This window comes from Silene latifolia, chromosome Y (genome assembly GCF_048544455.1).
Source record: "Silene latifolia isolate original U9 population chromosome Y, ASM4854445v1, whole genome shotgun sequence".
Classification (NCBI taxonomy): Eukaryota; Viridiplantae; Streptophyta; class Magnoliopsida; order Caryophyllales; family Caryophyllaceae; genus Silene; species Silene latifolia.
Genome location: NC_133538.1, coordinates 73,428,192 through 73,445,170, shown reverse-complemented (window position 1 = coordinate 73,445,170; position 16,979 = coordinate 73,428,192).

Below are 16,979 nucleotides of genomic sequence, written 5' to 3'. Positions count from 1 at the left end.
GTACGGTTGTAGAGACCTTATTCATGGTTAATCGCATGCATGTTCTTGTGTCGAGTTAGGTGAGTGTCTTACTTCTTTCTATCTTCCACATATATTCTCACATTGTGCCTGATTTTGAGTGACGAGCGATCCGTGAGAGTCTGACATCTTTTGAATCTTGCAAGGTCGACAGTTCAGTAAGTTTGAAACATTAATTTAACTCGTTTGCACTTTTCACTGCCACTTTGTCATGATATCGCATTAAATTGGTTCTAGTGGATGATTTGTAGCTGATGCATTGGTCCCGTTCCACTGTTCACCCTTAGTTGCATTCATATTTGCTTGGGGACAAGCAAAGGTTTGGTTTGGGGAGATTTGATGCGTGTCTTTTATATAAGGTTTTCACCTCATTTTTACACGCATTTCTGTGCTTTTTATGTAGCATCTGGCTACAAATATCCCCGAATATTCTACTTTGGTCCGTTATTTGTAATTTGCAGGAATTGACCGAAGAGGAGCTAAATCGAGCCTTAATTGTCCCAATTGTATGCATTCATGGAAAATAAGGAGCCGGAGCTTGGAAATCTAATACTTGGAAGACGCATGAGCTGAATTTAGGAAGCAATTCAAGTCCTAACGTACCTATGTAGCTCGATCGAGTGGTTTACTGTTCGATCGAATGCCTTATTTACTCAAGAGTGGTCGATCGAGGAGTTTATGCAAGTGGTGCTCGATCGAGTGGGTCATTACTACTCGATCGAGTGGTTTGGTGATAATTTGCTCGATCGAGTGGATTACTTCTATTCGATCGAGCGGTTTCATGTGCTACTCGTTAATTTCGCCTAATTATTCATGGGCTTTTATAATTACTCCATAGATTAGGTTTTAGAGTGGATTTTTAGTATAAGACCGAGGGAGAACACTACGTTACTCTTCTCTCTTCACTTCGTTTATTTTTGGGATCACACTTTGTCACTATTCTTGGATTTTACTCTTCCTCTACACTTTGTTACTCGGATTCGGTATTATCAATCTAGTTTGTTTCTCAATTTTATTTACTGCTTTGAATACTTCTTCTCTTGTCGTTATAATTTCTTAATTGAATTCTTATTGTTCCATCATCATGTTCAGTCTTAATTATTTGGTTATTGTAATTGTTAATTCGACGATTATGAGTAGCTAATTTCCCTATGCTAAGACTATAGGGGATCCATAATATGAAGGGAGAGTAATCGATTTACTAGGTTAATCTTTGGTACTTGTCTTTGTTGTTTAAATGCTACAATTAATTGTAATTGCCTAATTGAGTCGATTTGATTAGACCCTTATTCTTAGTGAACCTTGACCTGGACCGAAAGGTTGGAAGAGGCAGACTAGTGGCGAACAATAGAGTATTGCAGCGAGGGCGAAAGTTAAGCTGTTTACACTTTAGGGTGAATTAAGGACCGAAAGGTGACGTTCGCTACCCCTTAGACCGTATTAGCATTGACCTGAACCTAGATCACTTGACCGGATGATTATGGTGAACCGTTGTCTTAGCTATTTTCCTCTATCTGTTATTCCCTTCATTTATTTCTCTTCTCCTTGTTCTTTTTAGTTTAGAAATCACATTTTATAAACCCCCAATTTGGTTACTTGACGAACTTAGATTTAGCCGACAAATTCCTACCTCTCTGTGGATTCGACCCGACTTCCCTAGCTATTTTAGTTGGAGCCAGTTGGTTATTTTTGACAGGTACGCGACAGCCGTGTCAGCTAGCGTAAGGTAACATATTTCGAGTTACTCGACGAATAAATGTCATATTCTTTGCTTTTTGTATGATTTTGTGAATGTTATTTGAGTGGTTTATTTCACATGAAAATATGGGTTAAATTCATGTCTTTTGTAAGTTTAAGTTCACATATTAGTATGGAAATTAATTGGGAATGATTAATTGATGCTTAAAACGATGTTAAAATGAACAAAAACGGAGAAACGGAGGAAATGGGGTGGCGGCCCAATTGCTCCTACAGGGCAGTGCGGGCCCACGGCCACACAGGTTGGCCGGGTCGGCCCGTTGCTTGTTATCGCGATTTTTCATGCGTTGTTCGTCGTTTCGGGTTTATTAATGTTATATTTAGTATAAGTAACATATGGGTAATCTTTTGAAATGAATAATGTCAGTAGTAAATATTATGTTGATGGTAAAATTATGCTTATATTGGTAGTTTGCACATGTTAGGATAGGTTATGATATGAAATTGTAATGAATAGGCTTGAAATGAATTTTATAGCGATAATTGCAATGTTTGGATGATTATCGAAAATCGAGCCCTTAGTCCCTTTGATCTGAATCGATGTCGAGTCAATTGTGTGATTGGTCACCGCGATTGAACCCGCACTGTCGCAGGGGTGGGGTTCAGTAAAAATTCGGTTGGATGAAATTATTGTGTGAATTGGATAATTGGCCTTATTCATGTTTTAGGCCATTTATTATGTTTTTATTTCACATGTGTCGTTGGTTGATTTGAATGGTTTCTTATATTGCATAAACGGCCCTAGATTCCCTGAAACCTTTAATATTGAGGATTGTGTTGTTGTTCAGCTGCTTATACGTATGGTATTGTTGTGTTTGTCATAGATAGGTCTTTATAGTCTTTGACGAGTATATGTTCACTGCTTAATAGCCTTTGTGTTCCTGACTTGGTGGGTTTATATCCAAGTTGGGGCATGACCTCGTTACTTATTTTGAGAGTAAGTGGTCAGCTTAAGTACTAGCCAACCCTTTGGTGGACTCCTTAGGGTACTCACATGGTTTTATAAAATTGTGGGTCTTGGGTGCGGTGGTGTGTATCCGCATGTCTAGGTCTGCGCAGATTTAGGACTAGGGTTGTGTTGTGTCTTGGCCATGTTTTGATAGAACCTCTGAGCCAGGATACCGGTTCGATTACCTTCCCTACCTTGTGGTATAGACTCGAGTTACAGAGTGACTATTGACCGTGCTAAGAACTTATGCCTGTCTTTGATATATTGTCCTTTCTTGTATGGTGATTTTATGAATTGGAATAGGTGAGATGCAAGCCGGTTACAATTGATAAAGTTTGGATTACCGTTTGTTATATGTTTCACATGATAACTTAAATTGGTCAGTTTAGTCTTCATATGTTAGAATACTCGATAATTAAATTATTTATGATGTTGTTTACATGTTACATTAAATATGACATTTCGTGGCTAGGAGAACTCGAAGTTACTCCCCACTGAATTGTGGCTTTCGTGTTTGTATAAAATGCGATTGACAGGTTGATGATGTTTAGATGGGGTACATGGACGAGCTAGCGAGCAAAAGAACCTTGGACCTAGTTTGGTTATATTTTGTAGTAAACCTTTAAACATATGGTTGTGTTTATATTTTGGAGGGACATATGTCTCCCTCTTTTACTTTGGATTGTATCACTTTATTCTCGCGACTTTAGCAATGTTATGTAAATTAGTTTGTTAGTATTTGCAGGTTTTGGCACTCTTCATTTGGAAATGTTTGTGAATGGTTTAGAAAAGTTTTTAAAATTACAGGTTTTATCTAGTTGAACCAATTACAAACATATCCTGTCAGTTTTTCTGTAGAATTTACGTGTTTATTTAACGCTAAAAATGAGGGTGTCACAGACACCAAGAGTCACAATAACTAATGAACAAGGAAAAATGGTTCACAATGACAAGGACAAATGGTTCACACAAAGAGTCACAATGACTTATGAATAAGGAGAAGTGGTTCAAACAACGATTCGCAATGACTAATGAACAAGGACAAATGGTTCACACAACGAGTCACAATAAATAATAAACAAGGACAAATGGTTCGCACAATAAGTAAAATTGATAAGTACAAATTGTTCACACAATGAGTCACAATGACAAATACAAATGGTTCACACAACGAACCACAATGCCTAACGAACAAGGACAAATGGTTCACACAATGAGTCACAATGACAAGGACAAATGGTTGACATGAGTCACAATGCCTAACGAATAAGAACAAATAGTTCACGCAACGAGACACGATGATAAGGACAAATAGTTCGCACAAGGAGTTACAATGACAAGGACAAATGGTTCACACAACAAGTCACAATGCCTAAGGAACAAGGACAAATGGTTAACAAAACAAGTCTCACAATGACATATCGTTCACACAATGAGTCACAATAACTAATGAACAAGGAGAAATGGTTCACAATAACAAGGACAAATGGTTCACACAACGAGTCACAATGACAAATACAAATGGTTCACACAACGAGTCACATTGACTAATGAACATGGAGAAATGGTTCACACAATGACTCACAAAGACAAGGACAAATGGTTCACACGAGTCACAATGCCTAACGAATAAGAACAAATAGTTCATGCAACGAGACACGATGACATGGATAAATAGTTCGCACAAGGAGTTACAATGACAGGGAGAAATGGTTCACACAACAAGTCACAATGCCTAAAGAACAAGGACAAATGGTTAACAAAACAAGTCTCACAATGACATATCGTTCACACAATGAGTCACAATAACTAATGAACAAGGAGAAATGGTTCACAATAACAAGGACAAATGGTTCACACAATGAGTCACAATGACTTATGAATAAGGAGAAATGGTTTAAACAATGATTTACAATGACTAATGAACAAGAACAAATGGTTTACACAACGAGTCATAATGACAAGGACAAATGGTTCACACAACGAGTCATAATAACTAATGAACAAAGATAAACGGTTCACACAACGAGTCACAATGCCGAATGAAAAAGGACAAATGGTTCACACAATGTGTCCCAATTACAAGGACAATTAGTTCACACGACTCACAATGCTTAATGAACACGGAGAAATAGATCACACAACGAGTCACAATGACATGGACAAATGGTTCACACAACGAGTCACATTGAATAATAAACAAGGACAAATGGTTCGCACGCTAAGTCACATTGACAAGGACAAATGGTTCGCACAATGAGTCACAATGACAAGGACAAATGGTTCACATAACGAGTCAAAATGCCTAAGGACCAAGGACAAGTGATTCACACAATGAGTCACAATGACAAGGACAAATTGTTTACATGAGTCACAATGCCTAAGGAACAAGAACAAATAGTTCACACAACTAGTCACAATGATAAGGACGAATGGTTTGCACAATGAGTCACAATGACATGGATAAATGGTTCACACAACGAGTCACAATACCTAAGAAACAACGACATATGGTTCACACAACGAGTCAAAATGACAAATACAAATGGATCACACAACGAGTCACAATGACTAATAAAATTGGACAAATGGTTCGCACAATGAGTCAAAATGCCTAATGAACATGGAAAAATAATTCACACAATGAGTCACAATGACAAGGACAAATGGTTCACACGAGTCACATTGCCTAACGAACAAGAACAAATAGTTCACACAACGAGTCACGATGATAAGGGGAAATAGTTCGCGCAAGGAGTTACAATTACAAGGACAAATGGTTCACAAGACGTGTCACAATTCCTAAAGAACAAGGACAAATGGTTCACAACACGAGTATCACAATGACAAATCGTTTCCACCAAGAGTCACAATAACTAATGAACAAGGAGAACTGGTTCACAATGACAAGGAGAAATGGTTCAAACAACGATTCACAATGACTAATGAACAAGGACAAATGGTTCACACAATGAGTCACACTGAATAATAAACAAGGACAAATGGTTCGCACACTAAGTAAAATTAACAAGGACAAATGGTTCGCACAATGAGTCATAATGACAAATACAAATGGTTCACACAACGAGCCACAATGCCTAACGAATAAGAACAAATGGTTCACACAATGAGTCACAATGACAAGGACAAATGGTTTACATGAGTCACAATGCCTAACGAACAAGAACAAATGGTTCACGCAACCAGTCACAATGACAAGGATGAATGGTTCCCACAATGAGTCACAATGACATGGACAAATGGTTCATACAACGAGTCACAATGCCTAAGAAACAAGGACATATGGTTCACACAACGAGTCACAATGACAAATTCAAATGGCTCACACAACGAGTCACATTGACTAATGAACATGGACAAATGGTTCCCACAATGACTCACAATGCCTAATGATCATGGACAAATAATTCACACAATGAGTCACAATGACAAGGACAAATGATTCACACAAGTCACAATGCCTAATGAACAAGAACAAATAGTTCACACAACGAGATACGATGACAAGGACAAATAGTTCGCACAAGGAGTTACAATGACAAGGACAAATGGTTCACACAACAAATCACAATGCCTAAGGAACAAGGACAAATGGTTAACATATGGAGTCTCACAATGACAAATCGTTCACACAAAGAGTCACAATAACTAATGAACAAGGAGAAATGGTTCACAATAACAAGGACAAATGGTTCACACTACGAGTCACAATGACTTATGAACAAGGAGAAATGGTTCAAACAACGATTCACAATGACTAATGAACAAGGACAAATGGTTCCCACAATGAGTCATAATGATAAGGATAAATGGTTCACACAACGAGTCATAATAACTAATGAACAAGGATAAATGGTTCACACAACGTGTCACAATGCCTAATAAAAAAGGATAAATGATTCACACAATGTGTCACAATTACAAGGATAAATAGTTCACATGACTCACAATACCCAATGAACACGGAGAAATAGTTCACACAACGAGTCACAATGACATGTACAAATGGTTTACACAACTTGTCACAATGAATAATAAACAAGGACAAATGCTTCGCACACTAAGTCACATTGACAAGGACAAATGGTTTGCACAATGAGTCACAATGACAAGGATAAATGGTTCACACAACGAGTCACAATGCCTAAAAAACAAGGACAAGTGGTTCACACAATGAGTCACAATGACATGGACAAATGGTTTACATGAGTCACAATGCCTAAGGAACAAGAACAAATAGTTCACACAACGAGTCACAATGACAAAGACGAATTGTTTGCACAATGAGTCACAATGACATGGAGAAACGGTTCACACAACGAGTCACAATGCCTAAGAAACAAGGACATATGTTTCACACTGTTAGAAATCTATATCTCATTAATTAACATATTCATATATGTGATGATATAATTTAGTCATAAAATTAAATACAAATCTTATGCATGCAAACTAAAATAGATAAGTGAAGAAATCGTTTTCCTTACTATAAATTTCGGATTAAAAGGGCACCAACAAGATCTCCTTCTTGTTAGTTCTTGAGCATTCCAAATAATGGATGAACAAAGATTCAAGTATAGAATCTCTCCCAAAAGTGAATACCCAAGGAAACCTCTCAATAACAAATATTATTATGATCTAGTAATAATAAAAGTCTACTTTAAAAATGACACAAAATATTAATTTCTCTCTCTACTATTTCGGTGGAGAGGAGGAATTATTTGGAGTTTATTTCTCTAGAATTTACACAAATTGTAGAGAGCATGCATTTTTCTTACACTAGAAAAATTATGATAAGAGTGAATGAATAATTGTAGAGGAAACACTCTCTATTTTTCATGGTGAAACCGGTTGGAGGGAGTATATGTGCCCAATGCATGGGCATGATTTTCTATCCAAGAAAATGATAGGCATGCAAGGCTAGTAGTTAGCTTTTATGATTGTGTTTTCCACTTAAAACAATTTACACAATTTTTCCACTATCTCCCTTCAATATTTCGGTACATGTCTATAAAATGGGAGGTCCATTTTATTTTGTCATTTGTCAATTTTGTCACATGTAACATGTTACATGACATGTCACAATGTAATGTATTTTTAACATATTAAAAATCAACATACTCATCAAATGCGTCATTTACAAAATCGACTAGTAATTCATAATTACTTGTACCAAAATATTTTTTCAATTATAAATCACAACATCTTGTATTTATAATAAATCATTCATTCAATCTCAATTCAATATCAGTTGTTTCGTAAACAATAATTTTATCCAAGTAATAAAACAATTCGATTACTTAGACCGTATCTAATTTAATCGAATTACAATAAGACACGTTAACTTTACTCACAAAATCATCTGTCAATTTTAAGCAATTTAATTAACCCGTATCGGCATACGATTAATTAAATAATCAATTAAGAGTATTTCCCTATAGGTATGACCTAAGAGGATCAACTGATCACCACCGTCGCACGACAGTAATGTCAAACTCTAGTCAGCCAATCATTACCGATATGTGTGGACCAGTTGACTGTAAAATATTTACATCCCACATGTATTCTTAAAATGAGACTTAAACATGTGATCATCATGATCGACAGTTGTGATCGCATTATTGTCGGAGGACACATATTCCAACAATCTCCCACTTGTCCTCGACAAGTGTGCGTCACCAATTATCTTGTCCTATTACTATCTCCCACTCAATGCAAGGTGTCTTTTAGGTCGTACTTGCAAGTGATCATATCGAGAGTTGTTTCCTCGATCTGGAAAATAACTGATTGACCGGAGTTTATCTACCATAGATACCTTCCGAGTGTGGCCACGCATTTCCAGTTTATTTCTCCTCGAGTGGCCCTGAGATATTGTTATAACCCTGACAAGGGGTGGACAATTCATATCGCACTTATTCCCTTCGACTAGCCACAGCCATCATAACCCAAAATATGCCCATTTGACCCCATTTACGAAGGTCGTAGTAACACAAATCAAAGTTAATCTGAAACAGTCCCATCTTAGGCGAACAGTCTTTAGTCAAAAGAATCGACTCATTAGAATACAATAGCAGCTCTCGCCATGACCAGGCTATATAAATTTGCCAGAACTCTATAAGCGGTCATAAGGCCCGACAAGGTGTTCTTAACAGCCTGCCTATGTGATCGACTAGACATTCTCATATGACTCCATGACACTTGAACTTACCATCAATCGCATCACACTCTAGTCACTTCGAGACGTCACCTAATATAAGTGACTATGGACGAATATAATATTAATCCGAGTTCACTTTAACGGGGTTCAATATTGTCTAGGCTTAGTTCAGGTCGGTTAGTTAAGAATCGGTCTAGGCTTAGTTAAGAATCGGTCTAGGCTTAGTTCAGGTCGGTTGTAATCTAAGAGAAGATAGGGAGTTCTTGTTATCTTGGATTCCGCAATTAATCTATAAATATACTTAAGATTTGACGTAAACAATAATCGGTTGACAAGCTAAAATTACCATAAGAATATGAGCTTAATGGGGTATTTAACATCGCGTCTAGCTTTAGTATTTAGTCCTGTTAGTCTAGTTCAAATCTACAAACAAACTCCCCCCTAATCGTAAATAATGTTAATAGCCGTAAATATGTAAATAAATGGTATATATGTAAGTTAGTGAATAAAAGTACTTAATAGTTAATTAATTTTCCAATCTCTCCGTGGGAACGACCCTACTTACCCTTTACTATGTTTATATTTTTGAGGTTAAGCTAGGTTATAAATTATTAATTTGTATACGCTTAACGACACGTATCAGCTATAAACTTCAAATTAAATTAAAAAAATTTCAAATAATTTCAAAATTTGAAATTGAAACTCATGAACATTCTAGAAAAATACCATGACACTCATAATGTTCAAAAACTTAAGTTAAAAATTCCGAAAATTTATCGAGAAAAACAATGTTGCGGTTTATCGATTTTAACAATTATTACCATAAAAATATGAGAAAAATTATTTTTATCAACTTTTCACTTTTAGATCTGAAATACATGATAAAATGAAGTATGTGACGTTTTTTCTTAGTCATGAAGTATGTTTTAGCATTTTTACTAATTAAAGTCACTATTTATGTGATTTTTCATCTAAAATTCATAAATCATGCAATAAGACTTCATTATAGCCAAATATTTTACACACATCTTGTAAAATTGCATGTGACAACATAATAAATTTCCACGAACAGATTCGAAATATAACTCATATTAACCTATTTTCCCATTTAAATGCGATTTTAACTTGAAAAATCCATATTTCGAGCATAACAACTCATTTTATTATGAAAATTTACAGGCCAACAGTAGATAATATATGTGAAAACATATCCAAAAACCACTGGAAAAATCGAAGTTTAGCTATTTTTCGTCCAAACATGACATTTTTATCATAAAAATTACATATTAATGCCATTATGATATAAAATGAACAATAAAATCCATAAATAAACCAAAATGTCCTAAAAATAACTTAGGACCAGAAACTTTTAACATGCAAAATTATTTCATGATTTATCTTCATAAATCCTAAATAACAAGTTTTATATGTTAATTAAATTAACTCGGAAAAAGTAACCAGATCTTGCATGCAACAACCATAATGCTCTGATACCACTTGTAGAAAATCATATTTTAAATATCACATATGTTGGTTTGAAGTTTTAGTCATAAAAACTTAAAGATCTTATGCATGCAAAACTAGAATAAGAGTAAGAAAAAATCGTTTCATACCATATGAATATTTCGGCCAAATGGGCACAAATGAAGTCTCCTACCTCACTTGTTCTTGAGCTTTCATATATTAGGATGATCCTCCAAAGACCTCAAGTATATAAGCCACTCCTCTTGATTGCACCCAAGATTATCCCTTATCCCCACTAAATAATATTAGCTAGATATTAGTTTATTAGTTACCTTAAAATTGATTACTAATACTCATATATTACATTAATAATTTTAGTAATCTTTTATGAACAATTTGAATCAAGATTTCTCAAGTTTTTTAGAGAAAAAGAAGGAGTAGAGAGAAGAATGCATGTGATTATCTATTACATGCATTAAAGAGAATGAATTAGAGAACAAAAACCAAAGTCCCTTGGGAGTGTTAAGGGGGTCACGGTTTTGGGGAGTAAAAATGGACCAATATATGGTCCTTCCCTTTTTACTTTTGTTCTTATCTAAATGTATAGGTATGCTAGCTAGTTAGACTAGGTATGATTACAAGTATTTTATCTCATAAAATAAATCAACTACAATCCACTACTACTACCTTCATTTCAGTCCATATGTATAAAATGGACTATCATTTTATTTTGTCAATTTGTCATTTGTCACACAATATGTCAGATGTAGTATTGTACATGTTATTAATTAATTTAACGCATATTTATCACATAAATATCATTTTATGAATTAATTAAATTACATACAACAAATTGACTAGTAATACTTGATCACATAAATAAAATGGGTCATTTAATTATAATTCACAACATCTTGTAATTATAATTAACCATTCATTCTCAACTCTATTGTTTCACAAACAGTAAACAATTTTAGTAACAAAGCATTTTATTACTAAAATAAATCTTATTTAATCCCATTACAATAAGATAATTATTCTCTCTCACAAATTGAATTGTTCAATGATAAGGAATTGATTAACTTGCATCGTCATACAATTAATCAACTTTACAGATTAGGCCATCATCCTTTAGGTGTGACCTTAATGGATCAACTGACCACCAACGTCCCACGACAGTAACGTCAAACTCTAGCAAGCCAATCGTTACCGATTAATGTTGATCAGTTGACTATAAAATGAATCATCCCTTACGTATTCTTAAAAATGAGATTTAAACATGTGATAATCATGATCGACAATTGTGATCGCATTATTGTCGGGGACACTCCAACACATAGTACAAGCATGTGAATACTAGACCGACTCATACTACACTATCATGTGAATCACATAACATCCAGAAATCCAAACTCTATCAACCATAACCGGCTTGCATCTCACCTTCTATGATTCATTGAATCATCAAACAAGAAAGGACAATATATTTAGAGACAGGCATAAGTTCTTAGGACAGTCAATAGTCACTCTGTAACTCGAGTCTATACCACGAGGTAAGGTAAACACCCTAGTCCTAAACCTGCGTAGATCTAGCGACATGCGGAAAACTACCGCATCCAAGACCCATGATAACAACACATGAGTACCCCTAAGGAGTCCACCAAAGGGTTGGCTACTACTTAAGCTGACCACATACTTCTAAGAGTACGTCAGGACGTCATGCCCTAACTTGGATATAAACCCACCAAGCTAAGACACAAAGGCTATTAAGCGGTGAACTTACACTCGTCAAAGATTATAATGGCCTATCTATGACGAAGGCCGAAATACTCACCTAGGACCTAGTCCCAGCTTGAATACTTTAGCCCACACCACACAAGACAAGTAGGACACCCAATTAACCATAAGAGGGGCAAAGAGTCCAAACTTGCACACACAAATGATCATACACACCCTAGCATATGAAAGGCTACGCAAGAGCATATTCAGCTGACAATCCAACAATATCTCCAATATCAATAATAATCCAAATTCCAGCTAACCAACAGTACCATAATCCATGAGAACAAGCTAAAATGGCAAAGAGGCAACAAGACTCAAGCATAAGGCATCCAAAGCATCCAACAACCAACATGTGAAATGATAATCACACTCAAAGACAAATCCTCGACCCTAGTCCCGCGACGGGTCATCGGTCAAATCGAGGCTGACCGGTTTAAACCTAGTTTGACCAAACTCGTTCGGTTAATCTGGCCCAGCTCAGAGTCTTGGCCTACTTTGGCCCAAATCACAAAATTCATCACAATATCTTCTCATGTCATTTCCAATTTCTATCATGTGAAAAACTATCAACATAAGGAAATATATTCCAACTTACAAAATATCATATTCAATTAAATTCTCGCATAATAATAATTACCCACATGCCAAAATACATAAATATCCAAACAAAAGACCCAAAACATCAAACAATAGACCCAAGACCCGACCCAAGGTGATGGGTCAAAGTCCGGGCCGTGAACCGGGTCAGACCGGGCCTGCCGCGCCCCTTTTGCGGGCTGTTTTGAGCGGTTTTTCCGCCCTTTTCCCTTTTTCCTACCAAAATCCGTTTCAAGCTCAATTTAATACCGTCTCAAGCAATAATCAGCAATACCCATTTCGTTTCAATACTCAAACATGTGAAAAACAACATATTTAACAAACTTTAACAACAATTCATGTGAAAATTAAAGTTAACATGTTATTAATCACATAAGCATCCAACACATCATAAACAACACTAATGTGACATTAAATCGTCGAGTAACTCGGAATAGTTACCTTAAGCTAGCAAAGAGACAAGTAATAACTTGAGGAAGCTTCTAAAACCCAAAATTATGCATCATCTTCCACAATATATGAGTCTCCAAAATCATCTTTATATTCTTCACCTATAAGAACAACAAAAACACAATTATTAAGCTTAAATTCAAAAACCCTAAAAGATGAGTTTTAACACAAAATTGGGGAAAATGAAAATAAAGCTTATTAGGAGATGAGGATTGAAGAGAGGATCCAAATATATAAGTTTTATGCAAATTGGTGGAGAAATGAAGGATTTAGGGTTTGTAAGGAAGATTTTTGAGAGGAATTTGATGTTTGATGAAAGGAAGAGAGAGAGTGAATTATGGAGGAAATGAGAATTGAAAGAGGGGACAAATGGGGGTAGGTGGTCGGTCCAAATGGTATGGGAAGGTGGCCAATTGTTTACGTTTTGGGTTCGCTTCGACGGTAATTAGAAATATTCGTCGAACACGATTTCCGAGAATATTAAAGTTCTTAAACACGATTTTACTAAAAGATTAAGTACTCATATGCCCAATATCCAAACTCGTTTACCCAACGACCGTAAGAAATGGGAAAATCCAAATATTACGACTTTTATCAGAAATCTATTTTATCAAAGTAAAAGGTTTAAATATAGTTTAAATTACTTTTAAACATTTCTAAACTATCAAAAGTGATTACATTATTTCAAACTAAAATAAAATTATATTTTATCAAATTATTATTACTTCAAATAAATTAATATTAAATTAAAATGGATTAAAATATTACTTTTTAAATATAATAAAGGTCTTCAAATTTACGGGTGGTTACATTGGGGTAGTTTCTTTTCGAGTGTCCAACATTTAAGACAATGGAAACTTTATTGGTCGAGATTGATAGGTTTAGTATTGTTATTCTCAATAACGTTACTTTTAACATTACCTTGTATCAATTCCATTCTAATTTTACTTCTTTAAAACCTTATCCTTTTCTTAACGGTTTAAGAGAATGCTCCCACTCATTTCAATGAGTCTTTGCTTTGAGAAGCAAAATTATATTCATGAAGACTACTCTTCATTCGTTTGTTTAGTCTTAAAACTTTCATTGAAGTGGTTGCGGTATTTTGGTCTATTACGATTTCCTACAAATCTAATTACCAAAACAATTTATCGCTTCAATGTACTTAATTCAATTAAGTATATGAAAAACAATCCATTGTAAGTAGATATGTTAGGCAAGAATCAAAAACCTGTTTGATAATGAATAACTTTTATCTATACTCTTCAAGAGAGATCCTTAGCAATGGTTCATATGAGGTTTTTAGAAGAAAATTCATATTTGTCTTTAGTTACGATGTTTTAATGGAGATTTGAATTAAAATCGAAATGATATCGTATATGAATTGTGGTGAAGAAATAGAACAATATAATAACGGAATAATGAAAACAAAACATTTATCGTTATAATAATACTTGTAAATAACAAGTAAAGAATTAACATAGTGACCTCTACCCAACTATGATAAATGATTCCAAGATCCAAATTCATATTAACTTGGGGTACGGTGTGCCGAAATACCCTTTATTAATATAACTCGGTGGATTAACTCTTTAATCGATTCTACTTTTAGAATTCTTGGTCGATAAAATTACACTAATATTTATCTTTAGCCCGAAACACATCCGGAAATCGTCGTGAATACTTTCGTTGAGTTCAACCCAAATTTCGAATAAATATGTCCATGATCCAAACTCCTATCGACTTAGGGCATGGTGTGCCGAAATACCCTTCATTAACATAAATCCGGTGGATAGACATTTATCACCCACTTCCCCTACGTAACAAGGTTTGTACCCCGGTGTGGCCGAGTGCACTCCCTTATGAAATAGGTTTTCATGGTTTTTACTTTTTGGTAAGGCTAAGTCTCAATTGTTTATTTAGCGAGAGGTCATGTCAATTTATTATCTATCACGTTTTAAGTGAACTAAAGCGGTGAATTACGATAATTGTAATTGACACGGTCGATAAACTCGATAAAATGATAATGCATGTTTTAGTTATGGCGATTTAGCGATGCATGCAACATATAAATAAAATGCAAAGCATAAATAAAATCCTAGTATGACCTTCCTAAAATAGAAAATCTAATTAACTATTACATATTCGGAAACCAACTCCATTGGTCCCTTGAACTTCGGTTTTGGCACGCATCTCGAGGTAACATCGTCTTTATGTATCGTCTTCCTTGAGTGACACCGTCTTCAAGGAACTCCGATATAAATAAATTACATAACAAATTACATAATTTCCTATTATACATTTGTAATTAAAATAAAATAAATCTATTAAATTACAAAACGGTGATACGAGATCGTAATAAATTACAACTGAATCGATATTCCCATACATTTGGGGTAATACCAATTAAAAACTAAGGCCATACTAAGTAAAATTACATAATTTAAAAAATTACATAAAATTAAATTATGACAGTCATAAAAAAAATGCAGCATTATAATATGTATCAACATGCCCAATTTTATGTTAAAAATCACCTTTAAGGAGCCAATATCGTATACTAATTGGTTTTTACGGATTTGCGTGATTCAACCTTTTAAAATCACCAAAAATTACATAAAATCATATTTATGCACAAGTTAATTACCCTAACTAACTTAGGACTCAAAATTAGTCTCCACTAATTTTTGACAATAATTAACTTATATTTATTAAAATTTGTTCATTAATGGACTCAAAATTACAATAAAAAGCCATAAACTCCAAATAAATCAAAAAAATTTCAAAAAAATTTGAAATTTGAAATTTAAACTCATGAACATTCTGAAAAAATACCATGACACTCATAATGTCCAAAAACATAGGTAAAATTTTGAAAATTTATCGGGAAAAACAATGTTGCGGTTTATCGGATTTATCAAATATAATCATAAAAACATGAGAAAAATTATATTTATCAACTTTTCAATTTTATATCTGAAATAGGTAATAAAATGCAACATGTGATATTTTTCCTTAGTCATCAAGTATGTTTTAGCAATTATTCACTAATTAATATCACTATTTATGCTATTTTTCATCAAAATTTCATAAATCATGCATAAAGACTTCATAATAGCCTATTATTTTACACACATCTTCTAAAATTGCATGTGACAACATACTAAATTTATATGACCATATTCCAAATTTATCTCATATTAACCTATTTTCATTTAAATTCGATTTTTATTATGAAAAATCCATATTTCGAGCATAAAAACTCCAAAAATTCTGAACATTTTTAGGTCATCTAAAAATAATATATGTGAAAACATATCCAAAAATCCCTATAAAATTGGAAGTTTAGCTAGTTTTAGTCCGAAAATGACATTTTTATCATAAAATCACATTTTTAATGCCATTATTATATAAAATGAACAATAAAAATCCATAAATTAACCAAAATATCCTAAATACATTTTAGGATCAGAAACTTTAACATGCAAAATTGATTTCGTGATAATACATAATAAACACAAATTTATAAGTTTTATATGTTAATCGTATAACTAGGAAAAACAATAACCGATTTGCATGCAAACAACCTAAGGCTCATGATAACCGATTTGCATGCAAACAATCTAGTAATAATAAAAGTCTAACTTAAAAATGACACAAAATATTAATTTGTCTCCCTACTATTTCGGTGGAGAGGAGGAATTATTTGGAGTTTATTTCTCTAGAATTTACACAAATTGTAGAAAGCATGAACTTTTCTTACACTAGAAAAATTATGATAAGAGT